We start from the raw sequence: 6,529 nt of genomic DNA, 5'->3' as shown, positions 1-6,529 counted from the left end.
AACATTTATCAATATGAAAAATCAAATCAACTATAAATTGACAAAAAAATCATTTTAATCTAACTAAAAAATTACTCAAAATCATATAAACTTTTACTAGTCTTCAAAATCTAATGTTTGAAATCCTAATCTACTTAAATATTTATAACATTTGTTTTTAATATCTAATTAAGCTTAATTTCACAACAAACATTTAATACAACTATACTTGAAAATCTACAAATCTTCACTTATAGATTTGCTACAAAATCATATTATTTTTAAAAATATAATTCATTTTTTATTTGACAAAAAACAAATCACTCTAAACAACTATAACTTTGCAAAGCTCTTATAAAGTCATTATCTACTCAAATTTATCAAACCAACATCTTAAAAAATTCTATTAAGTTTGTTATTTAATTTCACTATTAGATCAACAAATGAACCGCACATTTATTATAGATGCACAATTTTGTGTCTTAGGATTTAGTTTCAACCTAACTTCACAATTAAACTTTTCTTGGTATTAATTTAAGATTTTTCTATGTAATTTTTATTCATAACTAATTTTTACTATCAATTAAAAAAACTTTTAATATTACTATTTTTATCTAATTTTTTATCTTATTTATGGCCTTACAATGTAGATAAAATTTCTTTTCATAAAAAGTAGCATTAGCACTAAAAATAGTTTACTACCTCTTTAATTTTTACTGATTTTTTTGAAGTATTTTTCTAATATATTTTTAATTAAATTCTTCTATGATCTATTTTTTTAATTTAATAGTTGTGTTACAATACAAAAACACAAGCATCATTGTTCACCTCTAAGAAATTAAGAAAGTCTAAATATACTATATTTAATATTATATAAAGCTGATTATTAGAATATAATATGTAAATTTTTTTAATATTTTTTTTATTTTTTTAATTTTTTATATAAGATTTTATTTTATTGATATTAATTTAATTGTGATTAAATTATATTTTAATTTTTATCCTTTTCTTTAGAAAATTATTAATAGAAATTATTTTGTCAATATGTACATACAAAGTGCATAATGTTTGTTTTTCCTTATTTATCTTGTAGTCTTCTAGAATTTAAGTTGGAAGCAATTCACCCTTTTATAGATAAATTTAATAAATATTTTTATTCTAAGTTAACAATGATGTTTTTAGATTTAAAATAACTTAATTTTATACACTAATAAAATATCAGTTAAGCTTGATAATAATATAGCTCATCTAGAAAATAAAAGAATCAACGTGCAAAATTGGAAAAATTTAATAATTAGATAAATTTCATTTTTTACTTTATAGTCATTAAAATGCAACTTGCTAAAAATTATTGAAAAAGAGATATTGTAAAAGATGCAATTATATTGCAAAGAAGAAAGAATTATAGATTGAAATTACTTAAAAATATTAATAGTTTGAATGTATATAAAAATCTAATTAATATTCTTATTTTGGCATTATCACAAGTAATTCACAATGTTGATGCACAAATACATTGAATTTGTTTCTTTGGAATGAAATATGATGTTTTATATGGTGAGTCCAGAGTAGATAATTTTATTGAATGCAATTAGAAAGAAATAAGTTCTATAATTTTATATGAAAAAAAATATTTGATTTAAGATTAATTTATTATTCAAATTTATTAAATTTATTTGAATTTGAACAAAAACATATGTATTCTAAAAAAATACATAAAGAATAAGTACATGAGATATATGAAATTGAGAGATTTGGCTTAATAATCTTTATGCCAACTTTTAAGATAGGCATGAAGAATATCAATGTTTATTAGACTTGTGCCACAAAGTAGTTTTTTTACTAGCTAAAGTTGAGCTTAATGATATGCTTAATACAATATATACTATACATATTAGAGTTAAAGAATAGAATTTATTATTACAACTTTAGAAAGATACTGATGAAAAAATATAAAAATAATGTTTTTTAATATTAGTATTTAAATAATTATTTAAAATATAAAAAAAGTGATTAATACTTGCACAATGTACAGTATAAGAAGAATTAATTATATCCAATCAAATGACTTAAAAATCTCACATACAAATTAAAATAAATTAATTATTCTAAATTAATTACTATATATCATAATCTAGTTAAGTTATTATAATATTAATTATTTACGAATCATATATCCATCCAAGTAACATTCATTTAATCTATGCAATGGATATTATCTTAATTTTTTATCCATATAATATAATATATCTAAATTAATGATTTTATCCAAATATTATATCCATTTAATATTTTCATCGATTGGTTTAATTCTTCATCCATATTTATATTTACATACTTCATAAATTTCTATCTAAGATTTATATATAGTAATTAACTAATCAACTAACAACATCATCCAAGTAAGAACTAAAAGGGTTTAGTATTCCTAAAGATATCTTTGCACCTACCTTCACAAAATATTCTACCATAATTGATCATAAGTTCCAAATTAAAATTAATTAGTCTTATTAAAAAGAAGACTTAAATATGGATCTATTTTTCAAATTTTGTCTTTTAATTTTTTTGTATGCTTCCAATATTGCTCTTCAAAGATGCTCTAATCTAGCAAGACATTAGACCTCTTTCTACAAAATTGGAAATTATGGCATGGTTCTTGATTATTCTTTATTAAACCTAAGCTTGTTGAAACCATGACATTAAATGGCACCTTCTGTTAAAAAATCAAGTCCTTATGTTGAATTAATCCTTTTGATCTTGTCCTCCAAAATAGTATCTTCTCTTGGCTACTTAAATTTAGGTGCAACAGATTCTTTGCCACAAGAATAAAAAATCCTACCACATTAGGGTTCTAATGTGATTGATTCTTAGCTTTTTTGAAACTAAACTTCATCAATTTTTTAATAAAACAACTTTTTTTTTCTTTTTGAACCTAGGAGAATAAATAAGAGTCTTCTAAATTAAGTTACCAAACAATAAAGACAATATATCACCTTTTATTAAATTGAAGGTGTTATCTTCGTCTAAACTTCAAATTCTAAAAGTTTTAAGTTTTAAAAGCTGCAAAAAAAAATAAAAAATAAAAAATAAAAAATCTAATCTTTCTTTAAATTTTTTATATTTAATTTTAAAAAATAAAAGAGGGATATTAATAAATAAATAAATAAATAATATAAATAACTACCAAAATAACTTTAAAAATCTAATGAAAAATTAGCATAGCTTTGACTATGGAATATATATATATATATATATATATATATATATTGACCAAATAAGCATATAATACTTCTTATAATCTTACTTTAAGATTATAGTGGCTATATCTCTACCTCTCAACTCCAAGAATTAAAAGTAATATCTACAATTTTTATTGATCCAAAGGTCAAAATCTGAAATCAAGGTTGATAACTATCAAATAAACCTTAGAAATATTTTTTTAGCCAAATCAACTTCACAATTGCATTTAAAAAATATTATCTAATAAAGATTGACTTTTTACATATATTAATCCATAAGAATTTATAAGATTAAAAGTAAAGAAGTTTAGATTAAATTTAATTTGCTTCTAAATTACTTCTAATTTACTTCTAGTTTATTTATGAAATTCTTATTAACATAATTAAATTAGATAAGTGTAATAAATAAAAATATATCATAAAAAAATAAAATTTAATACTAAATCAATTAATTATTTATTTATTATGCTTACATATTGTTGGCTTGACTTATTTTGAATTGAAGGAATTCAAATAACTTAGAAGGTCAATTCAACATACATAGTATTTTTATTAGCTACATATTGGAAGAATTTAGAATACACCTAGAAGAATTTTAATAAAAAAATGTTTCAAATGGACTTTCAGACGTGTTGTTTCTTATTATATGTCCCAGCTTTATTAGAGGCTTTCTTTTGAGAATGTAAGCTTGATGACTCTCTGCATTAGAAGCAATATCATTGGGACGTAGGATGATAATTGTAGATAAGGTGTTTGCTAGGTACAATGTAGATGCTCTCTACTCGTTAGTGCTAGAGCACTGAGAAACAAGTGTGGCAGAGAAAAACATGTTTTTTATATTGCTGCAGATACTGTTACAAGTACTAGCTGTATACTATATGGTCTTCTAATTCGTGTTCTTTTATATAATATGCAAATTAGAGAATGTGGACCATCTTTAGTTATCTTACTAGGCGTATAATTGCTCTAAGTGAATTTGCAATATCCAAATTTATCGTACAAAGCCTACACTGAAATGTAATACGTTGTATTGTCCTAAGTCTACTATTATAAAGATGGATGTCATACAGAGTTTAGAGTCCGATGTATTGCATTAGGCTACAGAGGGTTCCATATTTATGTACCCTAGTCATATAAGCACTTCTAGTCCCATTCACTACAAACCACAAGTGCTCACTATTGGCCCTGTCTTCTACAATAGTCAAGATAGATGTGAGGACATATTTAAGTGCAAGATACATGTGGTCAAGAAAACTATGGAATATCTAAGAGTTGGTGCAGACAAATTGTCCACTATGGTCGTTCGTAACGCCAACGAGGTGATAGATGATTATGTTGGTATTGGAAGAAGCAATGTGCAAGAAGTATGTGCACTGCTGACTGTTGATGCTTTGTTCCTTGTAGGTCTCTTACAGTTCTACAGTTGTCCTAAAGCAATTACTCATCCTGGTATAAAAGATGAACTTATAATCTTAAAAAAGTACTCACGCTACATGGTATGAGACATATTTATTTTAGGGAATCAAGTACCATTGAATCTTCTTGTGAATGCTATAGAAGTCATACTTAAAGCGTCACGAAAGAGTAACTCATGGAATGTTCTAGAGACGTACATAAGACACTTAGTGAAGTACACTACAGTTTTTGATGAGGAGCTTACAGGTACACATGACATCAAAGACGTATAGATACGTGATTGTAAGCATATCCTTCACTGTATACACAAGATTATAATTCACAATGAGGAGTTTGAACTTGGAGACATCAATCATCAGAGTGCGTCAAGTATTAATCAATTGAGAGATGTGGGAATAAGAGTGAGAGGGCACAAAGGAAGGATATCAAAGATCTTATTTGATAGTCTCTCTGATACTATTTATCTTCCGGTGTTGTCGATAAATGGAGGTACAAAAAGGTACTTCAAGAATCTTGTTGCATACGAAGCAACGACTGGGAAATCTCCTGCTTTTGTATCGTACGTGATACTTATGAACTATTTGATAAACACAATAGAAGATGTGAATATCATGAGGAAATACAAGGTACTTATTTGTAATACCGGAGGTGGTGGCTACATGTGTGATATACTAAGTAGCATTACAGGTACCACTGATTCGAGGGTACTAAGACGGTATAAGGATATCATCATAGAGATGTACGAGAAATCCCAGAACAGAACTTGAAGGAATTTTACTAAGTTGAAACAGAGATCATGTTCCTCTTTGTGGATATTCTTACCTCTTGTTGCAGCAACCATAGTAACAATATCTACTGTGCTACAGATAGTGTACACTATTCTCAAATACTACAAAGAATAGATGGATTTTCGAGTGCTAATACTGCTGGTGCTACTTCTGTAGCTTGTTTCTTGTTGCTATTCACAATTTGGAGCCACTGACTTTGTGCCTAATCAAAGAACTCAAGCAAGTACAAAATTATTTACACCAATTTTTTCGATGAAGTCTGTAGTTAGAAGGATCTGTCCTGCATGTACTAGAAGGCTTTTGCAGACTCCAGATGTACCGCCAAGTACGTATACAAAGGATAATGTGGCATATGCATACTATGCAACACAATGTCATTCTGATCTTTCTGCTGATGATTGTGGTTTGTATTTGTCATCTATTAATCCTGATACAACACCTTATGCTTACATTTCTTTAGCTAGCGATCCTATTTATGACCAGAGCACAAGTCGCATCTACATTGGTACTGCGTGTGCTTCTTATTATCTTATGGGTGGAAGCGAAGAAGACTGTACTCTCTGCCTTTTTGAGATTTAGACACGTAGCATTGTGATACCTAATGTATAAGTATACAAACTACAACCCTATTTGTATGCAATAAAAAAAACTTTTTTTTTATTACCTACATTAAAGATAATCCTTGAATCTGATCTATAGCATCTATGGTGTATGAGTTCTTGACTAGATACTGTCATAGAGATGATATATCTTTTACTTTCATTGTTGGAAACATATCCTTTGACCAGTACTTGTAGGTATCGTATAGCTCCTTTATAGCAACTATACTCTTACCATTCTTTTCAACATTAGCACTTAAGAATTGTCCAAAGATATCGTTAGACACACAAATTATCTCAGTGCAATCCTTGACTTCATTGGGTTCTTCAAGACGATAAGTTAGATATTGCTTGTACTCTTCTATTACAAATCTCATGAATACGGGAGCAAGCAAAGGAATCTTGTTAGAGAAGTTAATATCCTTTAAGTGCATTGTAAGAGGATCATGAGATGATTCTATCTTATCAACAAACGTTGATACAAATGGCATTACTCTAACTCTACTCT

This window comes from Physcomitrium patens, chromosome 18, assembly GCF_059467195.1.
Source record: "Physcomitrium patens ecotype Gransden chromosome 18, ASM5946719v1, whole genome shotgun sequence".
NCBI lineage: Eukaryota > Viridiplantae > Streptophyta > Bryopsida > Funariales > Funariaceae > Physcomitrium > Physcomitrium patens.
This window is presented reverse-complemented; position numbering follows the sequence as displayed.